Source organism: Camellia sinensis, chromosome 9 (assembly GCF_055761805.1).
Source record: "Camellia sinensis isolate YWXY chromosome 9, ASM5576180v1, whole genome shotgun sequence".
Lineage (NCBI taxonomy): Eukaryota > Viridiplantae > Streptophyta > Magnoliopsida > Ericales > Theaceae > Camellia > Camellia sinensis.
This window is the reverse complement of record NC_138969.1, coordinates 127433819-127446750: the sequence shown is the minus strand read 5'-3', so window position 1 is coordinate 127446750 and position 12932 is coordinate 127433819.

Below are 12932 nucleotides of genomic sequence, written 5' to 3'. Positions count from 1 at the left end.
TCTTTTGTAACACATATCATAATATAATACACCATGAGTTATCACCAAGTCATAATTTGTATATTATAGAATTTTTCGTTGGTTTATTTTTTTCATAAAAAAATAGTTTGATATAAGCGGAGTTCATGATTTTTAGTAAATTTGATTAACACAAATGAGAATTGGATTTCAGGTTGAGAATACACATTTTTTTTTAATTTATTTATATATAACTTTGAAAAAATTATTTTTATGAACCTTTTATATAAAATCACTATAGCATTTCTAGTCTGGACCCAACCCATTTGATGTTTTAGATCTAGGTTTTATTGTCATACATAGTTATTCATGTTTTGTTTCCCCTTATATCTCTTTGAGTTTGGCTTTTGGAATGTGCTGATTGTGTTTGGAACAGGTTGGTAGCTTCTTCTTCAAACTCTTATGCCCAGATTTTTGTTCATTCGCTCGAGCGAAACTTCTTGGGCTCGAGTGGTCTTTGTGAACCTCCAGTACTTTTGCAGATCTGTAAAACTAATTGGAGTTTCTATTCTTCGATCGAGCGAAACTTCTTGCGCTCGAACAACGATCTTCTGTCTGCAAAACTACTGGGAGTTTGTATTCTGCACTCGAGTGACACTTCTTAGGCTCAAGCAGAACGACCTATTGTGTCTAGTCACTCAAGCGACACATCTTGCGCTCAAGCAAACTATGTGTATAATAGTTTCATAAAATCACTTTTCTGAGTCACTTTTTCACCTCTCTCTCTCTAAACATTTCAAAACCCTATTTTCTCACACTCTCTCTCTCTAAAACTCACATATTTCTCTCAAATACACCTAGATCTGTCGATCTTTTCACCCGTGTGCCTTTGTTATAGAGATAGAGCTCGACGTGGGCTTCATTCTAATGAAGAAAAGTTGATTTTTGGCATCTTTGGGTCTCTCTCTTTCTCTCTCTCTCTCTCTCTCTCTCTCTCTCTCTCTCTCTTTCATGTTCTAGCTTGAGGCAGTGATTTTCTACACTCTTTTATGATTTTTAACTTAGCTATTTGTTTTTATAAAACAATCTCATGGTTTTGGAGAATTTTGGATAAACCTAGGGTTATGGGTAAAAATCAAAAGAGGGGTTTTTCAAATGGATCATTGAGAATGATTTTTATATGGAAAATAATGTTGAGTTGGGAATAAATTGTTGATTTTAAATGTTGGGATTGATTTCGGGAGAAAAATAGATTTTGCCATAATTGCCTCAAATATTGATTTTGTATTAATTTTGAGATTGATATTGGAATTATGAAATTTGGATGATGTTGATGAGTATGGTGGAGTTAGATATGTATTATCACTCATCTTTTGAAAAATTGGAAAGCTTGTCTTTATTGATATTATTTATTTGTTTAGAAATATCTGTTTTAGGCCATCAGTAGAGGATAGCTACAAGTATTGCAGAAACTGCATGTGAATTAGAAGAATTGAAATTATTTTCTCATTCATTGCGTTGAGTATTGTCTCACACTTATACATTGAAAATGTTACTGTTTTGAGAAAATTGGTGAATCTGGAAATGGAATTATTGTTACATCAATTAAGTTGCATGTGTGTCCTGAGTGGAAGTCTCAAAAACCCACGGATGAAATTTTCTTGAAATGGCAATAGTAGTGTTTGTATAGCCTATGTTTACATGTTTACGGTTTCCTACGGACAAAATTTTCGGGAAAGGTTGTATTGTTTTGAAATTTTCAGAGTGTGATTCACTGCCCTAGTTTCTATTGTAAAAGAAATGATTTATGAACCATGATATTAAATTGCCATTGCATGGTTCTGAAAAAAGATATAAATATGCTTTGGCATAAAGCATTGCATATGCATTCACCTTATAACTTTGTTAAGATTCATATACTGTGATGGATTATTTCTACTAGACTTTGGCTCACCCTATGTGGGAAAAACATTTCATGTGCTGATGATATCTCTCCGCCAAGGCAATAGCTGGGAAGGACTTGGAGCAACAGTTTCTTTTTGTGTATTTATTGTATTTATTTTGTACAAGCTAAGGGCTTAAACTGTATTGGACTTAAATCCACTTTTGTTGCAACCAAGAACTATCTTGGAAAGTTATAAGCTTTTAGGGCATTTATTTATCTGTTTTACTTTCACATCTTATCTCTTGTTGTACATATGCTATAGATTCAGGGTAGACTTATGAATTTATATCTACATATGTCACCACTTGTACAACTAATTGAGATAAATGAAAGATAATTATTTCATCACGTGTTTTTAATATTGTGGATGGTTTATAGTATTTATTTCAGGCGTTACGATCACACACAGTGACAAAAAAATTTATCAACCATTCACAAATCTGTTTGTATTTGTTTTTTTATTGTTAAAATTTTCTACATAAAAAGTATTAAGACTTAAAATCAAGTTTTCATTTTAAAAATAAATTTACGTAAATTGCACAGGTCACCTAGTAGTTTTATTTATTTATTGTTTGAAATACATATGTTCAAATTATTAATAGCTTTTAAAAGTGTTTTTACAAAAACAAAAAATAATAATAATATTAATTAATTAATTAATTAATTTTTGTCTTTTATATTTTTTTTTAGATCCTTCTAAACTAGAAGGACTTCAACAGTAAAAACTTTAATACATATTATTATTATTTTTACTAAAGAAAAATGTTAGAAAAATATGACTTTTTTAGTAATTGCCAAATATGGTGGAGCCTGTTAATTTTTATTTTTATTTTTTTTTTCAGTTGTCAATTAAACAAATTACGTTAGAAAGCAAAAAAATGTTTTTAGCTTAAATAGCTAAAAAGTGACTTGCTAAAATCAAATAGAAAAAAAAACGTTACTTTTTTTTTATATTAAAAGTGATGGTTTATAAAAATTATTTTTTATTAAAAAAAAGTGATGGTTACATAATAATTTATATTTAATATTTTTATATATTTATCTATACAATTTGAGTTTCGGATTGTTCATTATTTAGTGTCTCCACCCAAGCCCACTCGAATTATATTCAAATTTCTACTGAAGCCTTCACCAAAATGAAAAAATATGTTGCTCAATCCTTAAAAAATTTCAGGCTTGGATTGAGTTACTTGGGTTGAGGCTTGCCCAAGTTTGCAGTTCTAGCAAAGGTGTTGGACATTGCATGATTGAATTTGTAAAAAAAAAAAATTGACTCACAAATTTCATATGAGTCATCTTTTTTGTTTTTAAAATTTCCATACAAAAGTCTATTTATCTATATTTTGTTTTATATATAAATACGCTACTAATTTTTTCACATTCGGTGCATAGAATAAGTTTATTGTTAATATAATACAATTTAATTTAATTTTCTAACTTATAGGTAATTTGTTTTTTTAATTTTACAAAATCCCTATTGTAAAAGGAATCAATCCATCAATCTATAATCAAGGGCTCCTTTGCGGAAGATTAAGAACCAAAACAGAGAACAACTTTTCATTGTCTTATCTTATGTGTTAACATCTGAAGATAGAGATGGTACCTATACGAAAATGTTGGAACCCCACAAAGAGAACCTCCAATACTTTTGCAAGTCTGTAAAACTACTGGAAGTTTGTATTCTTTGCTCAAGCGAAACTTCTTGCGCTCGAACAACGGTCTTTTGTCTGTAAAACTACTGGGAGTTTGTATTCTGCGCTCGAGTGGCACTTCTTACACTTGAGCGGAACAACTTATTGTGTCTAGTCGCTCAAGCGACACATCTTGCGCTCGAGCAAACTGTGCGTATATCAGTTTCGTAAAATCACTTTTCTAAGTCACTTTTTTACCTCTCTCTCTTTCTCTCTAAACAATTCAAAACCCAATTTTCTCCCACTCTCTCTCTGAAACTCACATATTTCTCTCAAATACACCTAGATTTGTCGATCTTTTCGCCCATGTGCCTTTGTTATAGAGATAGAGCTCGACGTAAGCTTCATTCTAACTGGAGCAAAGTTGGTTTTTGGAATCTTTGGGTTTCCCCTCTCTCTCTCTCTCTCTCTCTCTCTCTCTCTCTCTCTCTCTCTCTCTCTCGTGTTCTAGCTTGAGATAGTGATTTTCTACACTCTTTTATGATTTTTAACTTAGCTATTTATTTTTATAACAATCTCATGGTTTTGGAGGATTTTGGATAAACCTAGGGTTGTGGGTAAAAATCAAAAGAGGAATTTTTCAAATGGATCATTGAGAATGATTTTTATATGGAAGATAATGTTGAGTTAGGAATAAATTGTTGATTTTGAATGTTGGGATTGATTTCAGGAGAAAAATGGATTTTGCCCTAAATGACTCAAATATTGATTTTGTATAAATTTTGAGATTGATATTGGAATTATGAAATTGGGATGATGTTGATGAGTATAATGGAGTTAGATATGTATTATCACTCACCTTTTGAAAAATTAGAAAGTTTATCTTTATTGATATTATTTATTTGTTTAGAAATATCTGTTTTGGACTATCAGTAGAGGATAGTTATGAGTGTTACAGAAATTGCATGTAAATTAAGAGAATTGAAATTATTTTCTCATTCATTGCATTGAGCATTATCTCACACTTATACATTGAAAATGTTACTATTTTGAGAAAATTGGTGAATCTGGGAATGGAATTATTGTTACATCAATTAAGTTGCATGTGTGTCCTGGGTGAAAGTCTCGAAAATCCGCAGATGAAATTTTCGTGAAATGACAATAGTAGTGCTTGTATAGCCTATGTTTACATGAAGCCTAGTTTACGGTTTCCTCCTGACAAAATTTCCGGGAAAGGTTGTATTGTTTTGAAATTTTCAGAGTGTGATTCACTGCCCTAGTTTCTATTATAAAAGAAATGATTTATGAACCATGATATTAGATTGTCATTGCATGGTTTTGAAAAAAGATATAAAGATACTTTGGCACAAACATTGCATATGCATTCACCTTATAATTTTGTTAAGATTCATATACTGTAATGGATTATTTCTACTAGGGTTTGGCTCGCCCTACGTGAGAAAAACATTTCAGGTGATGATGATATGCCTCCGCCAAGGCAATAGCTGGGGAGGACTTGAAGCAATAGTTTCTTTTTGTGTATTTATTGTATTTATTTTGTACAAGCCAATGGCTTAAACTGTATTAGACTTAAGTCCACTTTTGTTGTAACTAAGAACAATATTGGAAAGTTATAAGCCTTTAGGGCATTTATTTATCTGTTTTACTTTCACATCTTATCTTTTGTTGTACATATGCTATAGATTCAGGGTTAGACTTATGAATTTATATCTGCATATGTCACCTCTTGTACAACTAATTGAGATAAATGAAAGATAATTATTTCATCACGTGTTTTTATGTAATTGATATTGTGGATGGTTTATAGTATTTGTTTCAGGGCGTTACAGTCGCACACAGTGACAAAAATTTTCATCAGCCATTCACAAATCTGTTTGTATTTGTTTTTAATTGTTAAAATTATCTACATATAAAGTATTAAGACTTAAAATCAAGTTTTCATTTTAAAAATAAATTCACGTAAATCGCACAGGGCACCTACTAGTTTTATTTATTTATTCTTTTAAATACATATGTTCAAATTATTAATAGCTATTAAAAGTGTTTTTACCACAAAAAAAAAAAAAGTATTTTTTTAATTTTTATCGTCTATATTTTTTTTAGATCCTTCTAAAAGGACTTCAGCAGTAAAAACTTTAATACATATTATTATTTTTACTAAAGAAAAATGTTAGAAAAATATATGAATTTTTTAGTAATTGCCAAATATGGTAGAGCTTGTTAATTTTATTTTTTTATTTTTCAGTTGTCAATTAAACAAATTACAATTGAAAGCAAAAAAATGTTTTTAGCTTAAATAGCTAAAAAGTGACTTGCTAAAATCAAATAGAAAAAAAACGTTACTTGTTTTTATTAAAAGTGATGGTTTATAAAACTTATTTTTTATTAAAAAAAAAAAGTGATGGTTACATAATAATTTATGTTTAATATTTTTATATATTTATATATACAATTTGAGTTTTGGATTGTTCGAATTATTTAGTGTCTCCACCCAAACCCACTCAAATTATATTCAAATTTCTGCTGAAGCCTTCACCAAAATAAAAAAATATGTTGCTCAATCCTTAAAAAATTTCAGGCTTGGATTGAGTTACTTGGGTTGAGGCCTGTCCAAGTTTGCAGTTCTGGCAAAGGTGTTGGACATTACATGATTGAATTTGTAAAACATAAAAAAATTGACACACAAATTTCATATGAGTCATCTTTTTTGTTTTTAAAATTTCCATACAAAAGTCTATTTATCTATATTTTGTTTTATATATAAATATGCCATTAATTTTTTCACATTCGGTGCATAGGATAAGTTTATTGTTAGTATAAAACAATTTAATTTAATTTTCTAACTTATAGGTAATTTGTTTTTTTAATTTCACAAAATCCCTATCGTAAAAAGAATCAATCCATCGATGTATAATCAAGGGCTCCTTTGCGGAAGATTAAGAGCCAAAACACACGACAACTTTTCATTGCCTTATCTTATCTCATGTGTTAACATCTGAAGATAGAGATGGTACCTATAAGAAAATGTTGGAATCCACAAAGAGAATTTTCACGATCCTCATTGATATATTAACCATTAATGTATTTAAATTTTTTTTAGAAATTATATTTGACAGTGACATAAATGATTCAAATTATTTTAAAAGTTACGAGGATTATGTTTTGTGAGTCTCTATCATTACTGGTACCAATATTCTCTCCAATTTGAGTCCGATAGATATTGCCAATTATGGCTTCATTTGGGAAGTGAGTTGACTTTTTGACTTTTGGAAAGGGCTTTTGACTTTTTTTAATTTTTTATGAGAGAAAAATGTAATGATTATAGATTAGATGTGATATTTTATCTTATTATGCTAAAATAGTCTATTTTATCTTGTATAACTATTTTAGCCCCAATCCATCTTCCCAAACAAGCCCTATAAGTCCGACATATGTGGTTGCTGTGTCCCTATTCTAACGTGGTTGCCATCTCAATCTCCTTTGAACAAAGTAAAATAATTGCAAATATTCCCAAAAGAGTAGGGGTGTGCATAATACCGCCGAAACCGCCAAAACCGCACCGAACCGCACCGCCAAGGAAAATTCGTTATTATTTGCCAATCGAACCGCCGGTTTTTGATAAGAAAAATGGCAAATTCTAGTGACACTTTTATCAATCCGCCGGTTTCTATTTTTCTTCCAAACCGCACCAACCCGCACCGCTATTAAATCATATTTTATAAGATTCTAAAAATTCTTTTTTACTTAAGTTTGCTTGTTGTTCTATACCTTAGAATATAATATTACATTACTGCTCGCGGGGAATTCAAGATGTCAGTAATCCAAAATAAAGTTGGATTCCAATTCATTTTTCAATCTTTTTTTTTTCTGGCCATGTTGCAAACTTGCATCAGCTCACTTTTCAATCTAAATACTTTTCAACAATAAACATTTTCAATATATTGTAAACCCTGAATGATATTAATTTTATGTATTGTATTTGATCATTGTAGCTTACACAGATGCTTGTAATGAACTGATGGCATAGTCGTTGATATTATCATGTTGTTACTACACTTGCTGCATCAGAAGAAAGTTTCGCAAGATGCTTAACATCACGGTATCTCTCGTCTTTTTTTTACTCTTTGATTTAAGTTTTGTAATTTGAATTATATTTTTTATAAACCGCCAATCCGCCCGAACCGCCAAGGCAAATCCGCCATTATTTGCCAACCGAACCGCCAGTTTTTGATAAGGAAAATAGCAAATTCTAGTAACACTTTTATCAATCCGCCACCCGCTATACGGTTTCTATTTTTCTCTCAAACCGCACCGACCCGCACCGCGCACACCCCTACAAAAGAGAATGGGTTCTCTACGAAAATATTGTTCGGACTCTAGGCTATGTTTGTTTGACCTCTTAAAAGAAGGGATTGAATTAATAATGTGTGAGACTCATTAAAAACATATTTAGTTGAACTAAAATGTTATAGAATTATTAGTCCAATTGAACTATCAATTCCACCAAAGGGTGGAATTAGCACCCATTGAAGAGTTGGAATTGGTAATCCAATCCCATTGGAATAAAATGTTTTGATTTTATTTTTTAAAAAATAATTTATTTGTGAAATAAATATATAAAAAAAATTTATTACCGAAGACTAAGTATATGATTTTTTTTACTAACAAAATATGATCTTTTTATTTTTATTTTTATTTTTATTTTTATATTTAATGAATTTTTAAATGATTTTTGAACAAAAATTTTATGTTTTAGGTGTATCCAAATTAACTGTATTTAAAAAGTATTAAAAAAATAATTATAATCTTAAAAAATATTAATTTTATATATTAATACTATTTATAATATTACTAATCCGGCTGCGTATAAACAAGATTAATGCTTCCTACCCCCACTGGGGGTCGACCCCCAGTGAAGTGTCGGCCCCGGATTGGTCCAAAAAATTTTTTTTTTTTTTTTTTTTTAAGTTTTCAGCCAGTGGGGGCGCACCACGTCACTGGGGGCGTGACCCCCACTGGGGGTATGCAGCGCGGTTGTATAAACAAACACTTTTTATCCTATATCTCCAATCCAATTTCACCACACTAATAATCTCCTCACTCAATCTCACCGTACTCTTAATCCTCTTTATCCTATGGAGCCAAACAAACGTGATCCTAGAATTTATAAAGATTTTTATTTGATGATTTAAATTATTTTATATAAATTATAAAAAAAAATTAAATCAATTTAATATTTGTAATTATATAATTTTATCACATTTATCTTCTTTTGTTTTAAATGTACGATCGTGGTCAATGATGGATTCAGAAAAGCGGACAATTTCAAAAACACTTTTATATACTAATATTAATTGTTGATTATTTTTAAATTATATAAATTCATTCCCTTTAAATGATTGCACCACCTACCCATCGAGCACAGATCCCCTCCTTGAGCCCCTCCTTCATTCCCTCCTTGCAGGGGCCTTCGGGTCCACTTTGAGGCCCAGTTTTGATAATCCGAACCGTTCATATTTTTAGATTTATTCAGTATATTATACCTGTAAAAAATCAAGTTGATCGGATATCAAAAAGTATGCGTTCAGAAAATTGGGACTACAAACTATTTTTTAATAAACAGTTTTCCGAACACATACTTTATGATATTCGATCAACTTGATTTTTTACAGGTATGATATACTGAATAAATCTAAAAATATGAACGGTTCGAATTATCAAAATTGGGCCTCAAAGTGGACCCGAAGGCTCCTACAAGGAGGGAATGAAGGAGGGGCCTCCAGGGGAGGATCCCAATTCACCTACCCATCTATATCCCCCTTTAACTTTTAAATAAAAAATTAAATGATTGCACCACCTGCCCATCTATATCCCCCTTTAACTTTTAAATAAAAAATTAAATGATTGCACAATCTACATATCTATATGGAGCGGTGAAATTAGAAAATTAAATTAGGTGGCACTTATTAATTATAATAATTTTTATAAACATATTTTATGTAATTTTTTATGATTGATTTTAAGAAATATAAAGAAAATAATAATAATAATAATAACAAATTTAATTTTTTAAAAATTGAGTTTTTTTATTTTTTGTTTTTTTTTGTTTTTAGTGAATATTTTTTGAATTTTAAGTAATTTTTTTACTTTTTTAGATGTACCTTATTTAGATATATCTAAATAGTAAAATATTTTAAAAAATTAATAAATACACAAAAAATACAAAAAAAAAATATTGAATTTTCGTATATATATATTTTTTATATTTTTTGGAATTTAATGTATTTTTTAAATATTTTTTCACAAATATTATACTTTTTAAGTGTATTTATGTTAGGTGTGTCTAAAAATTAAAAAAAAAAATTACTTAAAATATTAAAAAAATTCATTCAAAACATTAAAATACGAAAAACAAAAAAGTAGAATTTTCTGAAAACTAGAAACGAACAAGCTGAATGTTATTTGTAACTAGTGTATCATGGACAATATAAAAAAATATACGGATATAAGCCGTAAAATAAATTATATAATGATAAATTATTTTTTGATACAAAATTTGACTAAAATTCAATATAATGGTAACACCACATCATCATTGATATGTGATATCACTCACTAATGGTAAATATACACATAGAGAGTGAACCTCACATATCAAATGTAACTAGTAATTCAATAAATTTTATATATTTATAGTGGGTTTATTTATACTTGCATATCACTAATAATGACATCGCCGTTACATTAAAAAAAATTCATAGGTAATATGGCTTATTTATAGTAATCTCTTCATTTTCAATCAAAATAACTATTATTATTCTCATAATTTTTAAAATTTCATTGACATTTCACTCTAATAATATTTTTTTATTTTTTTATTTAAAATAATTTCTCTACGTTTGGGAAAAAAAAATCCAAGGATCACGTGACCCGTGGTTCCATCTCCCTCCGCCACTGTCTATATCTACAAAAACTAAACCAGAACCAAACAATCAAATATTATACTTTTATATATATATATATATATATATATATAATTTAATAATTTGGGCAAAATATAAGGGAGGTTTTTTGATAAATCCATTTTCTAAGAGTTTTATTCCATCCAACCCATATTCTTTTTGGCTATTCCATTAGATCCAATTTGAGATAAGAAGACTAAAATACCCTTTTCATCTACTTATGTTCCATTTAGTTCACATTATTTTCTTATGTTTCAATAAGTCCTATGGGTGACATAATTACCAAAATACCCTTAATGTGAATGTTCACACCGTCAATATAAATGTTTATATCGTCAATGTGTAGGGGCCCGGCTCATGTCGATCCTCGTGGGTGTTCGGAAAAATTTGAGTCGGGCCGGGCCGGCCCACAAGCCAAAAAAATAGGCCCGACCCGGCCCGTTGATAATATGAATATTCACATTGACAAGTTAACATTCACATTGATAGAAGTGTAAAATTGGCCTGCGGCTCGTGGGCGGCACGAAACCAGCCCGTCGCCCGGGGAGGGCCCGGACCGGCAAGTTCACAATATGAATATTCACATTGACATATTAACATTAACATTAACATTAACATTGACAAGAGTGTAAAATTGGCCCATGACCCGTGGGCAGCCCGAAGCCCGGGCCCGGCCCGTTGACAATGTGAATATTCACATTGACATGTTAACATTCACATTGATGGGAGTGTAAAATTAACCCGCGGCCTGTGGCTGGCCTGAAACCCGCCTGCGGCTCGTGGGCTGCCCTGGGCGGGCCCGGCCCGACCCGTTGATAATGCAAATATTCACATTGACATGCTAACATTCACATTGATAAGAGTATAAAATTAGCCTGCGCCCCGTGGCTGCCCGAAACTAGCCCACGGCCCGTGGGCGGCCCGGGGCGGGCCCGACCCGGCCTGTTGACAATGTGAATATTCACATTGACATATTAACATTCACATTGATAAGAGTGTAAAATTGACTCGCATCCCATGGGCGGCCCGGGGCGAGCCCGGTCCGGCCCGTTGACAATGTGAATATTCACATTGACATATTAACATTCACATTGATAGAAGTGTAAAATTGGCCCGTGGCCCGTGGGCGGCCCGAAGCCCACCCGCTGCCCAGGGCGGGCCCGACCCGACTCGTTGACAATGTGAATATTCACATTGACATATTAACATTAACATTGATAAGAGTGTAAAATTAGCCCGTGACCCGTGGACAGCCCGAAGTTCGGTCCCGGGCCGACGCGAGCTCGGCCCGTTGACAACGTGAATATTCACATTGACATGTTGACATTCACATTGATAAGAGTGTAACATTAGCCCGTGCCTCGTGGCTGCCCGAAACACGCCCACGGCCTGTTGACAATGTGAATATTCACATTGACATGTTAACATTCACATTGATAAGAGTGTAAAATTGACTCGCGTCCCTTGGGCGGCCCGGGATGGCTCGGGTTTGGGTCCGGGCCTACCCCGGGCCGCGGGCTAGCTTCGGGCAGCGGACAAGTTTTACACTCCTATCAATGTTAATGTTAACATGTCAATGTGAATATTTACATTGTCACGGGTCGGGCCAAGCCCGCCTCGGGCTGCGATCGGGCTTCGGGTCGCCCACGGGTTACGGCCCAATTGTACACTCTTATCAATGTGAATGTTAACATGTCAATGTGAATATTCACATTGTCAACAGGCCGGGCTGGGCCCGCCCCGGGCCGCCCACGGGCCATGGATGGGTTTCGGGCAGCCACGGGGCGCGGTCTAATTTTACACTCTTATCAATGTGCATGTTAACATGTCAATGTGAATATTCACATTGTCACGGGTCGGGCCAAGCCGGCCTCGGGCTGCGGTCGGGCTTCGGGCCGCCCACGGGCTGCGGGCCAATTTTACATTTTTATCAATGTGAATGTTAATATGTCAATATGAATATTCACATTGTCAATGGGCCGGGCCGGGCCCACCCCTGGCCGCGGGCGGGCTTTTGGCCGTCCGTGGGCCGTGGGCCAATTTTATAATCTTATCAATGTGAATGTTAACATGTCAATGTGAATATTCACATTGTCAACGGGCCGGATCGGGCCCGCTCGGGCCGCTCATGGACCGCGGGCGGGTTTCGTGCCGCCACGGGACGGGGGCCAATTTTACACTCCTATTAATGTGAATGTTAACATGTCAATGTGAATATTCACATTGTCAACGGGCCAGGTCGAGTCGGGCCCGCTCTGGGCTGCTGTCTAGTTTTATACTCTTATCAATGTGAATGTTAACATGTCAATGTGAACATTCACATTGTCAACAGGCCGGGCCGGGCCTGCCCACGGGCCGTGGGCGGGTTTCGGGCAGCTACGAGGTGCAGGCTAATTTTACACTCCTATCAATGTG